The sequence below is a fragment of the Stenella coeruleoalba genome (genome assembly GCF_951394435.1).
Source record: "Stenella coeruleoalba genome assembly, chromosome: 2".
NCBI classification, from domain to species: Eukaryota; Metazoa; Chordata; class Mammalia; order Artiodactyla; family Delphinidae; genus Stenella; species Stenella coeruleoalba.
This window is the reverse complement of record NC_137147.1, coordinates 150,062,412-150,079,675: the sequence shown is the minus strand read 5'-3', so window position 1 is coordinate 150,079,675 and position 17,264 is coordinate 150,062,412. Positions and strand designations below refer to the sequence as shown.

Below are 17,264 nucleotides of genomic sequence, written 5' to 3'. Positions count from 1 at the left end.
GATGAGGAGCATGCCCAAGATAAAGAACTAAAATCCTCATGCGTCCTAACTGGGACAAGCTGTGTGGAATAGTGACAGGAGTTTGATTCTGAGAAGCAGGGCTAACAGGACTGAACAAGGACTCATATGATGAGCCATATTTTAAAAAACAGCCTGTTGGTGAGGCAGAGGATTAGAAAAAGATTCTGAATGCTATGAATCTTACAAAACTGCCTATTTCTGTTGGCCAGGGAGAGGTTAACAGTTAAATGGACTCTCACACTTAACTGAGGGCTCTAGGGAGAATGCTGCTAGCCTTGGACACGGCTTTAGCATCCCTAACATATGAATCATTTGGAAATAGCTGGTCAAGGAGAAGCCCACTTAAACCAACATGAGAAATCAAAACTAAACCATCCAGGATCTATATAAAAGTATTACAAGAAAAGAGGAGAAAAAGAATAAGAAGAAATGCAGATGAACACTGATCAAAGCAGTATATTCATGAAACAGATGAAAAATTTGACCAAGTGTTTGCCACGGATTTAAACAGTTAATGGAGCAATTTATCTATAAAACAAGAACCCAAATATACATACAATATGTTTAAGAGCCTTAAAAAGGAAGGGAAAGAAAATCAATTATGCCAAAAGCTGGTTCTTTGAAAATATCAATAAAATTGATAATCCCCTAGCCAGGCTAAGAAAAAGGGAGAGGACACAAATTACTAATTTCAGAAATAAAAGAGGGGACATCACTACAGATCCCATGGACATTAAGGGATAATAAAGGAAGAATTTGAATAACTCTATGCCTACAAATTTGATAACCCAAATGCAATGGACCAATTTCTTGAAAGACACAATCTGCAAACATTCATACAAGAAGAAATAGATGATCTGAATTGGCCTATATTTATTAAAGAAATTGAATGAATAATTAATAACCTTCCAAATCAGAAAGCACCAGGCCCAGACAGGGTAACTCGTGAAATATATCAAACATTTAAGCAAGATATTATGCCAATTGTCTACAATCTCTTTCAGAAGATAGAAGCAGAGGGAATACTTCCTCATTCTATGAGGCCAGCATTACCCTAATCAAAACCAGTCCCAGACATTACAAGAAAAGAAAACTATAAACCAATATCTTTTATGAATACAGAGCAAAAATCTTCAACAAAATATTAGCAAATAAATCCAAATACCTATAAAAAGTATTATACACCATAACCAAGTGGGATTTATCCCAGATATGCAAGGCAGGTACAGCTTTTGAAAGTTAATTAATATAACATCATATGAACAGGCTAAAAAAGAAAAAGCACAGGATCATATCAATAGATACAGAAAAAGCATTTGACAAAATCAAAGAAAAACTCAGGAAGAGAAGAATAGAGTGGAAGGGAACTGCCTCAATATGATAAAGAATAACTACCAAAAAACCTACAGCTAACATACTTAATGGTAAGAAACTAGAAGTTTTCCTGCTAAGATCAGGAACAAGGATGTCCCTTCTTACCACCTATTTTCAACACCATACTAGAAGTCCTAGTTAAGGCAGTAAGACGAGAAAAAAAAAGTATACAGATTGGAAAGGAAGAAATAAAATTATCTTTGTTTGCAGGTGACGTGATTGTCTATGTAGAAAATTCAAAAGAATCAATAAAAAACTTCTGGAACTAAGGAACAATTACAACAAGGTTGTAGGATAAAAGATTAATATACAAAAGTCAGTTGCTTTCCTATATACTAGCAATGAATAAGTGGAATTTGAAATTAAAAACACAATACCATTTACATTAGCACTCCAAAAAAACAAAATAGTTAAGTACAAATCTAATAAAATAGGTACAAGATCTATCTGAGGCAAACTATGAAAAACTAAATAAATAGAGAAATAGTCCATGTTCAATACTGAGGGAGACTCAATACTGTCAAGATATCAGTTCTTCCCAACTTCATCTATGATCCAATGAAATCCCAATCAAAATCCCAGAAAGTTATTTTTTGGATATAGAAAAACTGATTCTAGTGTTTATACGGAGAGACTAAGGACTCAGAATAGTCAACACAATATTGAAGGAGAAGAACAAAGTTGGAATGCTGAAACTACCAGATTTCAAGTATTACTATAAGGCTACAGTAATCAAGACAGTGTAGTAATGGCGAAAGAATCAACAAATAGATGAATGGAACAGAAAGAGAGCCCAGAAGTAAACACACATAAATATAGTCAACTGGGGGAGTTCCCTGGTGGCCTAGTGGTTAGGATTCTGGGCTTTCACTGCTCTGGCCCAGGTTCAATCCCTGGTCAGGGAACCGAGATTTCACAAGCTGTGTGGCCATAAAACAAAAACACAACAAAATATAGTCAATTGATCTTTGACATAAGGAACAAAGACAATACAATGGAGAAAAATAGTCTTTTCAACAAACAATGTTGGGATAACTGGACATCCACATGCAAAACCATGAATCTAGACAAAGAAATTACATTACATTAATTACATTAAATTACATTAATTCAAAATGAATCATATACCTAGATGTAAAATGCAAAACTATGAAATGTATGTAAAAGTAGAAGATAATACAGGAGAAAACCTAGTTGACTTTGGGCAGGATGATAGTATAACACCAAAGGCACGATCTATAAAAGAAATAATTGGTAAGCTGAATTTCATTAAAATTTAAAACTGCTCTGTGAAAGACAACATCAAGAGTGAGAAGACAAGCTACAGACTGAGAGAAAAATATTTGCAAAAGACATATATGATAAAGGACTGTTATACAAAATATACAAAAGGCTCTTAAAACTCAACAATAAGAAGATAACCTGATTTTAAAATGTGCCAAAGACCTTAACAGACACATCACCAAAGAAGATATACAGATGACAAATAAGCATATGAAAAGATTCTCCACATCATATGTCATCAGGGAATGGAAATTAAAACAACAATGAGATACCACTATAAACCTATTAGAATGGCCAAAATCCAGAACACTGACAATACCAAGTGTTAGCAAGGATGTGGAGCAACATTTATTGCTGATGGGAAAACAAAATGGTACAACCACTTTGGAAGACAGTTTGGCAGTTTCTTATAAAGCTAAATATACTCTTACCATACAATCCAGCAATTACGTTCCTTGGCATTTACGGTGAAAACCGTAATGTGAAATGCGGTGAAAACTTATGTCCATGCAAAATCCTGCACAAGGATGTTTATAACAGCTTTATTAATAATTGCTAGAACTTGGAAGCAACCAAGATGTATCTCAGTAGGTGAATGTTGAAATAAACTGTAGTACATCCAGACAATGGAATACTATTCAGCGCTAAAAAGAAATGAGCTATTAAGTCATAAAAGGACACAGACTTCCCTGGTGGCACAGTGGTTAAGAATCTGCCTGCCAATGCAGGGGACAGGGGTTTGAGCCCTGGTCCGGGAAGATTCTGCACACCACAGAACAACTAAGCCGGTGTGCCACAACTACTGAGCCTTCACTCTAGAGCCTGCAAGCCACAACTACTGAGCCCGTGTGCCACAACTACTGAAGCCCACACACCTAGAGCCCGTGCTCCACAACAAGAGAAGCCATTGCAATGAGAAGCAACGCAACGTATACTTCGTGCACCGCAATGAAGAGTAGACCCCGCTCACCGCAACTAGAGAAAGCCCACGTGCAGCAACCAACGCAGCCAATAAATAAATAAATAAGGACATGGAGGAAACTTAAATGCATATTATTAAGTGAAATGCATATTATTAAGTGAAATGCATATTATTAAGTGAAAGAAGCCAACTGAAAGACTACATATTGTATAATTCCAAGTATATGACATTCTGGAAAACGGAGACAGTAAAAAATCTGTGATTGTCAAGGGTTGGGGCAGGGAGAGGATGAATAAGCAGAGCACAGAAGTTTTTAGGGCAGTGAAAATACTCTGTATGATACCATAATGATGGATACATGTTATTTTACAGTTGTCCAAACCCATACAATCTACAACACCAAGAATGAACCCAGATGTAAACGAGTGACTACGATGTGTCAGTGTAGGTTCATCAATTGTAACAAATGCACCACTGGTGGGGGATGTTGATAATGGGGGAGGCTATGCATGTGTGGAGGCAGGGAGTGTATGGGAAATCTCTGTGCCTCCTTTTTAACTTTGCTGTGAACTGAAAACTGCTCTGAAAAAGAAAAAGTCTTAAAAAAAGAAAGGAAGAGATTCTGACATATGCTACAACATGGATGAACCTTGAAGATAGTATGCTAAACAAAATAAGGCAGTCACAGAAAGACAAATATTGCATAATTCCACTTATGTGAGGTACCTAGAGTAGTCAAATTCATAGAGATGGAAAGTAGAATGGTGGTTGTCAGGGGCTGGGGGAGGGGGTTAGGAATGAGGAGTTAGTATTTAACGAGTACAGAGTTTCAGTTGTGGAAGACAAAAAAGTTCTGGAGATGGATGGTGTAGATGGTGCACAACAATATGAATGTACATAATGCCACAGAACCATTCACTTAAAAGTAGTTAAAATGATAAATATTATGTATATTTTACCACATTATTATTATTTTTTTAATAAAGAGCAAAAGGCAGAGATACAAGATTCAGGAGGAAAGAGACAACAAAATGAATGAAACACGAGTTGGAAGATCTCTAGGGGGAATAGTGGCTTTAAAAATATCAGAAATGGAGTAAAAATGGGAAGTAGACCAGGAGAGACCAGATACTGATGAGAATGCAAAAAGGAACATAGAGGTTAGATAGAGCAAGCAAAATGAATGAAAATAAATATAATTTAAAATGATTAGAGATACAATGATATCTAGAGAAGACAGGCAAGTGAGATACAACATACACTTACCTAATATCCCTATATAATGGATCAGAACAAATATTTGAAATATTACTGAAGAAACGTTCATTTTGAAGGGGTATGTCAGGTCTCAGAAAAAAAAACTGACACATTATCGTCAACACAGGTATATCCTGATACAATTGATGAACTGTGAAGATAAAGAAATAATCCTTTGGACAACCAGGCAGAAATAATGAGTCATCTACAAAGGGTAAAAACAAAACAGGCTGACATCAGACTTCTCCACAACAATATCCAATTCCAGAAGACTGGAGAAATGCCTCTAAAATTATCAAGGAAAGAAATCGTGACCCAAGAAATTTATATCATCCAAGTTGTTATTCAAATATAAAGACAACAAATGATATTTAATATTCATTAATGCTGTGGAAATGTTGGGAAAATATTTGCAATTCATATCACAAATTGCTGTTTTTTAATCTGTAAAGAATCTTACTTTTTTTTTTTTTTTTTTTTTTTTTGCGGTACGCGGGCCTCTCACTGTTGTGGCCTCTCCTGTTGCGAAGCACAGGCTCCGGACGCGCAGGCTCAGCGGCCATGGCTCACGGGCCCAGCCGCTCCACGGCATGTGGGATCTTCCCGGACCGCGGCACGAACCCGTGTCCCCTGCATCGGCAGGCGGACTCTCAACCACTGCGCCACCAGGGAAGCCCAAGAATCTTACTTTTTAAACAACTACAAACACAAGAACTATATGCTAACAATTTTAAAGACTTAGACCACATGGAAAGTTTCTTGAAAAATATATGTGTACCATATGAGATGTGACTGAAGAAGAAATTAAAGTTTGAATAGTCCTGCAAATATTAAATATATTAAAGCAATTGTTTAAAATCTTCCCACAAAGAAGAGATTAGATAATATGAGTAGTTAGAAAGATATATTTTTCTGGCAATCAGGAGAAATGTCAGGGCTAACACATGTCCATATGTTACCAGAGAACATGTAAAGTAGAAAAATAACTATGAAAATAATTGTAAAAGCATTAAAACAAATCATGAGGTATATATTAACAAAAGCTATTGCTGTTCTGAAAGGCTCAGTTGGCAATTTGCCCAGCCTGGGCTGCTTGCATGCTGATGTGTTAAAGAGCTGTCCTTTGGGGCAGACGTTGCTCCATCAGACCAATCATAAACCACTCCTTCACACTTCTGCCAGGAAGCAGGACCCCTTAGTAAGTAGCACTATGGAAATGAATGAATTATGATATAGAAAATAAGGAAATGGGGTGGAAAGGAGATGTTTGCAAAGTTTGGGGCGGGGGGTGAAAGTACTATTCCCAAAGATTTCTAGGTATTTTTGGTTTATGAGAAAGGTAAAGGTATCCCATTTTTCTATTTCGAGTATGTATTACATTTATTTTCAAAGCTCATCCCCATCTTTATTTTCAATAGGGCTCAATCATTTATGAGGCATCATTTTTAGGATACAGGATGAAGTTTAGTGGCTGAACTAGGTGCATAAACAAAGGGGGCTCAAGCCTCTTCCTACATGTAAATATCTCTTCGACCGGTAGCACCATTGCAAAAAGTAATCTCATTGAACCACTTGAACAAATTTCAAAAGGAACTTCAACCACTCACCTGGACACAAGCTGGAGGCTCATTTGTCCAAACTGCATGTTCCTCAACTAAATATATTCTCTCATTATGGACAGCAACTCCAGATTCATTTTGCCCTAAAGTAAAGAGAATTGAATAAAAAGAGAAGAAAAAAAAACCCCTATAGATAAATCAACAGATAAATGGGCAAAGAATTTGAACAGTTTACATAAAAGGAAATACAAATGGCTCTAAAACTTATAAGAAAAGATGTTTAATCTCATAATGAGAAAGGCAAAATAAAATTAAACTGAAACATCATGGTTAACCCCACAAATTGCAAAAGATCACAAAGCTTGGTAACACTGTATTAATGAGAGTGTGTTAAAGAGGCATTTTCATATACTGCTGATAGGAACATAAATTAGTACAACCTCTATGTAGGGTAATTTAGCAATATTTATCAAAATTACAAACACATATGCTCTTAGAATCAATAATTCTACCTCTAGGAATTTATCCTATAGATTACTTACATATGTACAAAAAACTTACAACTCATTACATCAATGTAGAGTTGATTAAATAAATTATGAGGCATCCATTCAATGGAATACTATGCTGCTGAAGAAAGATGGGTAAAATTATTATTGATACAGAATTAATTCCAAGATATAGTTTAGTGAAAAAAATAAGCTTCAGAGTACATGGAAAATTATCATTTGCATAAAAACTGTGTGTACATTTGCACATATATGCATTGAAGCATATATAAGATATTGGTAATATTAGTTACCTCTGAGGAGGGGAATTAAGTTACTGGATAAGAGTTAAATAGAACTTATTATTGTCTACTCTTGTACTTTTGGAATTTTAAAACGTGAATTCACTAACTAGAAAGAAAAAGAGAGGTGTGTGTTTCTGTTGTTTACAACTATTATCTTTTCTGGGGAATTTGTGAATACTCTTAGCCAGGAGTGGCTAAGGGAAGTGTCCTGGGCCACTCTCTCCTTTTACTAACCGAGTTTTGGGTTATTTACCACCTTCTTCTGAGTCTCTCCCTATCTAAATTCCCATGATAGCCTGAGTCAGAGAGAGTTTCTGTGCAGCAAGGCTTTTAAGATTTCAAATAATTCTTTTGCTTAGTCACATGCAAACGCTCAAAAATTCATACTTTATACAGAAGTCTTCATAAAGTTCTAACTATATCTGCTTTTTAATTGCGTTTAACTTAAGGAGGTTTCTTTCTATTTGTTTCAGTCTTCCAAATTAGCAATACTTCCCTTCTCTGGGATAATCCATATTTTAATTTTTTTATAGCAATGAGACAAAAATTCAGGACTCTAAAAAAACAGAAACTGGTTATTAATATGCCTTTTTATTTTCCATCAAATCCAGTGTCCAAACAATAATTATATTTATACATACACTTTTCAGCTTTTTGCTGAAAGGTGGAAAACTTCAATTGTCCAAGCACTCTAGGCTCTGAGTTTCTGTGGCTTGCTCATGACTGAAAGTAGACTGTAGAGGGGGTATCAAAAACCTACAGGTAATCCCTGTAGGATATTTCTAGGCTATTGCTCTAGCAAATTGGAGGGATATCCTGACCCCTTACATTTTAAAAAATGTAATCTTTCGTGAGGTAGAGATTGTAGCCTTCTAATGAAATTTACTTAAAATCTCCTGATGCCCTGTTAAGCCTCCACCAATGGCAAAGTCTCATTAGACCTGCCCATGCTAAAGCCTATTTGATATTAAAACAAAAGAAAAGGTCTCTGCCTAAGTAGATTAGGGAGACAAAATCAAGCAGTCCAGACTTCTAAACAAGGGGACTTTAAACATGGAATTTGCATATATTATTCATTCTCTCTCCATTCAAACAAGCAGATATTGCTCAGTGAACTCTGGCCTATGCTTAAAAACAATGGTTTTTAATATCCCTCTTTCCATGGCTGCCACCAGAAAAATTCCTGGCTCCACTGGGGATTTTCAGAGTAACACCCTCTCAAGACTCTCCTTTCTCTAAAATGCCACTTGGAACTTTGTAAGTGGAATGGTTTCTTTGCCTCTATATGGCAAGTTTCCACTCAGTACAATCCATATCTGCTTCTCTGTTTGGCATTTTCCCTCTCATCTTAGCTTCTGGTTAAAAGAGTAACTTCCAGGTCAAATTTAATTTAATAAAGTATTAAACACTGTAAAGAAGTCATGGAATCACTTGTTGCCAATGGGGAGGGGGTTGGGGGGAGGAAAGGACTGGGAGTGTGGGATTAGCAGATGTAAACTATTATATATAGGATGGATAAAAACAAGGTCCTATTGTATAGCACAGGGAATGATATGCAATATCCTGTGATTAAACCATAATGGAAAAGAATATTAAACAATAAAAAAGAATCGGGGCTTCCCTGGTGGCACAGTGGTTAAGAATCTGCCTGCCAATGCAGGGGACACAGGTTCGAGCCCTGGTCCTGGAAGATCCCACATGCCGCGGAGCAACTAAGCCCACGCACCACAACTACTGAGCCTGTGCTCTAGAGCCCGCGAGCCACAACTACTGAGCCCACACGCCTAGAGCCCGTGCTCCACAACAACAGAAGCCAACAGAATGAGAAGCCCGCGCACTGCAACAAAGAGTAGCCCCTGCTCGCCACAACTAGAGAAAGCCTGCACGCAGCAACAAAGACCAAACACAGCCAAAAAAATAAAATAAAATAAGGGCTTCCCTGGTGGCGCAGTGGTTGGGAGTCCGCCTGCCTATGCAGGGGACGCGGGTTCGTGCCCTGGTCTGGGAGGATCCCACGTGCCGCGGAGCGGCTGGGCCCGTGGGCCATGGCCGCTGGGCCTGCGCATCCGGAGCCTGTGCTCCGCAGCGGGAGAGGCCACAGTGGTGAGAGGCCCGCATACTGCAAAAAAATAAATAAATAAAATAAAATAAAATTGAAAAAAAAAACTAGATGTGTATAACTGAGTCACTTTGCTGTACAGCAGAGATTGGCACAACATTGTAAATCAACTCTACTTCAATTTAAAAATATAAATTTTTTTTAAAAAGTAAAGAAGTCATGGGATCTATGTTGTACCCTGTGTAACACTATTAAGCACCCTCTATTCCACTTGGCTATAGCTACCTTGAGTTTTGTGATTAAAATGTTCTAAGTGTCCTCATGTTCTATAATGTGATCATCTGCTCTTTGAGTCATATCATTTTCCACCTTGATTTAGTGCCTTTGTCCCTCCATGTCCATGTCTGCATTTTGTTCATGAGTGGGTGGTATTCCTCTCATCCCTGGGTGAACACTTAGGAGAGTCTCACTACCATTCTGACCACTCTAAGGTACTACAATGAATAGTGTCATTTTAAACATAAATGTGGTCTCGATTCAGAAATTAGAATATCCTTATTCAGAAATAATCACAACTCTTAACTTCACTTAATGTCCATACCTGCTTTTCTTAAACTGGAAAAAGAAGTATTTTAATAGCCTTTTCAGATAATTGTGGATATTCTTTGATACTATGCCAAAACTTGATAATTAATAGTTTCTTTTTTTTTAACATCTTTATTGGAGTATAATTGCTTTACAATGGTGTGTTAATTTCTGCTGTATAACAAAGTGAGTCAGCTATACGTATACATATAGCTCCATATCCCCTCCCTCTTACGTCTCACTCCCACCCTCCCTATCCCACCTCTATAGGTGGTCACAAAGCACTGAGCTGATCTCCCTGTGCTATGCTGCTGCTTCCCACTAGCTATCTGTTTTACATTTGGCAGTGTATATATGTCCATGCCACTCTCTCACTTCGTCCCAGCTTACCCTTCCTCCTCCCCATATCCTCAAGTCCATTCTCTATGTCTGCATCTTTATTCCTGTCCTGCCCCTAGGTTCTTCAGAATCTTTTTTTTTCTTCGATTCCATATATATGTGTTAGCATATGGTATTTGTTTTTCTCTTTCTGACTTACTTCACTCTGTACGACAGACTCTAGGTCCATCCACCTCACTACAAATAACTCAATTTCATTTCTTTTTATGGCTGAGTAATATTCCATTGTACATATGTGCCACATCTTCTTTATCCATTCATCTGTTGATGGACACTTAGGTTGCTTCAATGTCCTGGCTATTGTAAATACTGCTGCAATGAATACTGTGGTACATGACTCTTTCTGAATTATGGTTTTCTCAGGGTGTGTGCCCAGTAGTGGGATTTCTGGGTCATACAGTAGTTCTATTTTTAGTTTTTTAAGGAACCTCCATACTGTTCTCCATAGTGGCTGTATCAATTTACATTCCCACCAACAGTGCAAGAGGGTTCCCTTTTCTTCACACCCTCTCCAGCATTTATTGTTTGTAGATTTTTTGATGATGACCATTCTGACTGGTGTGAGGTGATATCTCATTGTAGTTTTTTGGGGTTTTTTTTTTTTTTTTGCTGTACGCGGGCCTCTCACTGTTGCGGCCTCTCCCATTGCAGAGCACAGGCTCCGGACGCGCAGGCTCAGCAGCCATGGCTCACGGGCCCAGCCGCTCTGCGGCATGTGGGATCTTCCCGGACCGGGGCACGAACCCGTGTCCCCTGCATCGGCAGGCGGACTCTCAACCACTGCGCCACCAGGTAAGCCCCTCATTGTAGTTTTGATTTGCATTTCCATGATGATTAGTCATGTTGAGATCCTTTCATGTGTTTCTTGACAATCTGTATATCTTCTTGGAAGAAATGTCTATTTAGGTCTTCTGCTCATTTTTGGATTGGGTTGTTTCTTTTTCTGATATTGAACTGCATGAGCTGCGTGTATATTTTGGAGATTAATCCTTTGTCAGTTGCTTCATTTGTAAATATTTTCTCCCATTCTGAGGGCTGTCGTTTTGTCTTGTTTATGGTTTCCTTTGCTGACAAAAGCTTTTAAGTTTCATTAGGTCCCATTTGTTTATTTTTGTTTTTATTTCCATTTCTCTAGGAGGTGGGTCAAAAAGGATCTTGCTGTGATTTCTGTCACAGAGTGTTCTGCCTGTGTTTTCCTCTAAGAGCTTTATAGTGTCTGGTCTTACATTTAGGTCTTTAATCCATTTTGAGTTTATTTTTGTGTATGGTGTTAAGGAGTGTTCTAATTTCATTCTTTTACATGTAGCTGTCCAGTTTTCCCAGCACCACTTACTGAAGAGGCTGTCTTTTCTCTATTGTATATTCTCGCCTCCTTTATCAAAGATAAAGTGACCATATGTGTGGGGAGTTATCCCCGGACTTTCTATCCTGTTCCATTGATCTATATTTCTGTTTTGGTGCCAGTACCATACTGTCTTGATTACTGTAGCTAGAAGTATAGCATGAAGTCAGGGAGCCTGATTCCTCCAGCTCCATTTTTCTTTCTCAAGATTGCTTTGGCTATTCAGGGTCCTTTGTGTTTCCATACACTTTGGGAAATTTTTTGTTCTAATTCTATGAAGAATGCCATTGGTAGTTTGCTAGGGATTGCATTGAATCTGTAGTTTCCTTTGGGGAGTACAGTCATTTTCAAAATATTCATTCTTTCCATCCAAGAACATGGTATATTTTTCCATCTGTTTATGTCATCTTTGATTTCTTTCATCAGTGTTTTATAGTTTTCTGAGTACAAGTCTTTTGCCTCCTTAGGTAGGTTTATTCATAGGCATTTTATTCTTTTTGTTGCAATGGTAAATGGGAGTGTTTCCTTAATTTCTCTTTCTGTTTTTTCATTGTTAGTGCGTAGCAATGCCAGATATTTATGCGCATTAATTTTGTATCCTGCAAACTTACCAAATTCACTGATTAGTTCAAGTAGTTTTCTGGTAGCATCTTTATGATTCTCCATGCATAGTATCATGTCATCTGCAAACAGTGACAGTTTTACTTCTTCTTTTCCTGTTTGGATTCCTTTTATTTTTTTTTCCTCTCTGACTGCTGTGGCTAAAACTTCCAAAACTATGTTGAATAATAGTGGTAAACTATAATCTCTTCAAATATTTTCTCAGTCCCTTTCTTTTTCTCTTCTTCTGGGACCCCTATAATTCAAATGTTGGTGCGTTTAATGTTGTTTCAGAGGTCTCTGAGACTGTCCTCAATTTTTTTCATTCCTTTTCCTTTATTCTGCTCTGCAGTATTCATTTCCACTATTTCATCTTCCAGGTCACTTATCCATTCTTCTGCCTCAGTTATTCTGCTATTCATTCCTTCTAGAGAATTCTTTATTTCATTTATTGTGTTGTTCATCATTGTTTGTTTGCTCTTTTCTTCTTCTAGGCCCTTGTTAAACATTTCTTGTATTTTCTCCAGTCTTTTTTTTTGGGGGGGGGGCGGACATGGGCTTAGTCGCTCTGTGGCATGTGGCACCTTCCTGGGAACCTGTGTCCCCTGCATTGGCAGGCATATTCTGTTTTTTTTTTTTTAACTTTTGAATTTTATTTTTTTATACAGCAGGTTCTTATTAGTTATCCATTTTATACACATTAGTGTATGTCAATCCCAGTCTCCCAATTCACCACACCACCACCCTCCCTGCCACTTTCCTCCATTGGTGTCCATACGTTTGTTCTCTACATCTGTGTTTCTATTTCTGCCCTGCAAACCGGTTCATCTGTACCATTCTTCTAGGTTCCATATATATGCGTTTATATACAATATTTGTTTTTCTCTTTCTGACTTACTTCACTCTGTATGACAGGCTCTAGATCCATCGATGTCTCTATAAATGACTCAATTTTGTTCCTTTTTATGGCTGAGAAATATTCCTTTGTATATATGTACCACATCTTCTTTATCTATTCGTCTGTCGATGGACATTTAGGATGTTTCCATGTCCTGGCTTTTGTAAATAGTGCTGCAATGAACATTGGGGTGCATGTGTCTTTTTGAATTATGGTTTTCCCTGGGTATAGGCCAGGCAGTGGGATTGCTGGGTCATATGGTAATTCTATTTTTACTTTTTTAAGGAACCTCCATACTGTTGTTCTCCATAGTGGCTGTATCAATTTACATTCCCACCAACAGTGCAAGAGGGTTCCCTTTTCTCCACAATCCCTCCAGCATTTGTTGTGTGTAGATTTTCTGATGATGCCCATTGTACTGGTGTGAGGTGACACCTCATTGTAGTTTTGATTTGCATTTCTCTAATAATTAGTGATGTTGAACAGTTTTTCATCTGCTTCTTGGCCATCTGTATGTCTTCTTTGGAGAAAAGTCTATTTAGGTCTTCTGCCCATTTTTGGATTGGGTTGTTTGTTTTTTTAATATTGAGCTGCATGAGCTGTTTATATATTTTGGAGATTAATCCTTTGTCCATTGATTTGTTTGCAAATATTTTCTCCCATTCTGAGGGTTGTCTTTTTATCTTGTTTGTAGTTTCCTTTCCTTTGCAAAAGCTTTTAAGTTTCATTAGGTCCCATTTGTTTATTTTTGTGTTTTTTTCCATTACTCTAGGAGGTGGATCAAAAAAGATCTTGCTGTGATTTATGTCAAAGAGTGTTCTTCCTATGTTTTCCTCTACAAGTTTTATAGTGTCCGGTCTTACGTTTAGGTCTTTAATCCATTTTGAGTTTATTTTTTGTATAGCATTAGGGAGTGTTCTAATTTCATTCTTTTACATGTAGCTGTCCAGTTTTCCCAGCCCCACTTATTGAACAGGCTGTCTTTTCTCCACTGTATATTCTTGCCTCCTTTATCAAAGATAGGTGAGCATAGGTGTGTGGGTTTATCTCTGGGCTTTCTATCCTGTTCTATTGATCTATATTGCTGTTTTTGTGCCAGTACCATATTGTCTTGATTACTGTAGCTTTGTAGTATAATCTGAAGTCAGGGAGTCTGATTCCTCCAGCTCCGTTTTTTTCCCTCAAGACTCCTTTGGCTATTTGGGGTTTTTATCTCCATACAAATTTTAAGATTTTTTGTTCTGTAAAAAATGTCATTGGTAATTTGATAGGGATTGCATTGAATCTGTAGATTGCTTTGGGTAGTATAGTCATTTTCCCAATGTTGATTCTTCCAATCCAAGAACATGGTATATCTCTCCATCTGTTCATATCATCTTTAATTTCTTTCATCAGTGTCTTATGGTTTTATGCATACAGGTCTTTTGTCTCCCTAGGTAGGTTTGTTCCTATGTATTTTGTTCTTTTTGTTGCAATGGTAAATGGGAGTGTTTCCTTAATTTCTCTTGCAGATTTTTCATCATTAGTGTATAGGAATGCAAGAGATTTCTGTGCATTAATTTTGTATCCTGAAACTTTACCCAATTCATTGATTAACTCTAGTAGTTTTCTGGTGGCATGTTTAGGATTCTCTAAGTATAGTATCATGTCATCTGCAAACACTGACAGTTTTACTTCTTCTTTTCCAATCTGTATTCATTTTATTTCTTCTTCTTCTCTGATTGCCACGACTAGGACTTCAAAACTATGTTGAATAATAGTGTTGAGAGTGGACATCCTTGTCTTTTTCCTGATCTTAGAGGAAATGCTTTCAGTTTTTCACCTTTGAGAATGATGTTTGCTTTGGGTTTGTCATATATGGCCTTTGTTATGTTGAGGTAGGTTCCCTCTATGCCCACTTTCTGGAGAGTTTTTATCATAAATCAGTGTTGAAGGCCTCATAGAATGAGTTTGGGAGTGTTCCTCTCTCTGCAAGTTTTTGGAAGAGTTTGAGAAGGATGGGTGTTAGCTCTTCTCTAAATGTTTGATAGAATTCACCTGTGAAGCCATCTGGTCCTGGACTTTTGTTGGAAGATTTTGAATCACAGTTTCAATTTCATTACTTGTGATTGGTCTGTTCATATTTTCTATTTCTTCATGGTTCAGTCTTGGAAGGTGATACCTTTCTAAGAATTTGTCCATTTCTTCCAGGTTTTCCATTTTATTGGCATAGAGTTGCTTGTAGTAGTCTCTTAGGATGCTTTGTATTTCTGCAGTGTCTGTTGTAACTTCTCCTTTTTCATTTCTTATTTTATTGATTTGAGTCCTCTCCCTCTTTTTCTTGATGAGTCTGGCTAATGGTTTATCAATATTGTTTATCTTCTCAAAGAACCAGCTTTTAGTTTTATTGATCTTTGCTGTTGTCTTCTTTGTTTCTATTTCATTTATTTCTGCTCTGATCTTTATGATTTCTTTCCTTCTGCTAACTTTGGGTTTTGTTTGTTCTTCTTTCTCTAGTTCCTTTAGGTGTAAGGTTCGATTATTTATTTGTGTTGTTTGTTGCTTCTTGAGGTAGGCTTGTATTGCTATAAACTTCCCTCTTAGAACTGCTTTTGCTGCATCTCATAGGTTTTGGATCGTCATGTGTTCATTGTAATTTGTCTCTAGGTATTTTTTGATTTCTTCTTTGATTTCTTCAGTGATCTCTTGGTTATTTAGTAATATATTGTGTAGCCTCCATGTGTTTGTGTTTTTTATGTTTTTTTCCCTGTAATTGATTTTTAATCTCATAGCATTATGGTCAGAAAATATGCTTGATATGATTTCAATTTTCTTAAATCTACTGAGGCTTGATTTGTGATCCAAGATATGATCTATCCCGGAGAATGTTCCGTGCACACTTGAAAAGAAAGAGTAATCTGCTGTTTTTGGATGGAATGTTCTATAAATATCAATTAAATCTATCTGGTCTATTGTGTCATTTAAAGCTTGTGTTTCCTTTTTAATTTTTTGTTTGGTTGATCTGTCCATTGGTGTAAGTGAAGTGTTAAAGTCCCCCACTGTTACTGTGTTACTGTCTATTTCCTCTTTTATAGCTGTAAGCACTTGCCTTATGTATTGAGGTGCTCCTATTTCCAAGATTTGGGATCATCTTTACTATCATTACTCTGAATTCTGTTTTAGGTAGACTGCCTATTTCCTCTTCACTTTTTTGGTCTCGTGGGTTTTTACCTTGCTCCTTCATCTGCTGTGTATTTCTCTGTCTTCTCATTTTGCTTATCTTACCGTGTTTGGGGTCTCCTTTTCACAGGCTGCAGGTTCATAGTTCCCGTTGTTTTTGGTGTCTGCCTCCAGTGGGTAAGGTTAGTTCAATGGGTTGTGTAGGCTTCCTGGTGGAGGGGAGTGGTGCCTGTGTTCTGGTGGATGAGGCTGGATCTTGTCTCTCTGGTGAGTAGGACCACGTCCAGTGGTGTGTTTTGGGGGTGTCTGTGAACTTATTATGATTTTTTTCAGCCTCTCTGTTAATGGGTGGGGTTGCGTTCCTGTCTTGCTAGTTGTTTGGCATGGGGTGTCCAACACTGAAGCTTGCTGGTCATTGAGTGGAGCTGGGTCTTAGCGTTGAGGAGGAGATCTCTGGGTAAGCTCTCGCCGATTGATATTATGAGGGACCGGGAGGTCTCTGGTAGACCAATGTCCTGAACTCAGCTCTCCCACCTCAGAGGCTCAGGACTCCCACCTGGCTGGAGCACCAAGACCCTGTCAGCCACACGGCCAGGTTCATGGGGAGTTTCTTGCCTTTTGGGAAGTCTGAGATCTTCTGCCAGTGTTCAATGGGTGTTCTGTAGGTGTTGTTCCACATGTAGATGTATTTTTGATGTATTTGTGGGGAGGAAGGTGATCTCCATGTCTTACTCCTCCGCCATCTTGAAGGTCCTCCTGACAATTAATAGCTTCTTAAATGTTAGTTACAGTATGGAATCTGAAACCATACAAGTGAACATTGATACTGTTACATTAGAGTCCATTATGCCTGTTTTTATTTTTATTTTATTTTATTTTATCCATTTATTTTTGGCCATGCCCCATGGCCTGCAAGATCTTTGTTCCCCAACTAGGTATTGAACCTGGGCCTCAGCAGTGAAAGCACTGAGTCCTAACCACTGTACTGCCAGGGAATTTCCCCAATGGATAT

General features: G+C 37.7%; 1 long non-coding RNA gene across 2 annotated transcripts in view; it reads right to left on the bottom strand.

Annotated features, from left to right (window-relative positions):
* Positions 1–4,878: 4,878 nt before the first annotated feature.
* LOC307182757 overlaps positions 4,879–17,264 on the bottom strand; it is a 129,437-nt gene continuing 117,051 nt past the window's right edge. The window contains exons 3-4 of one of the 2 annotated variants that reach the window (XR_013827250.1): positions 6,466–6,560; positions 4,879–5,063 (exon numbers count right to left, since the gene is read on the bottom strand). This is a non-coding gene — a long non-coding RNA (uncharacterized lncRNA). Of the gene's footprint in view, positions 5,064–5,969; positions 6,561–17,264 lie in introns of those variants that run through there. The other variant, XR_013827251.1, reaches the window with a different exon arrangement.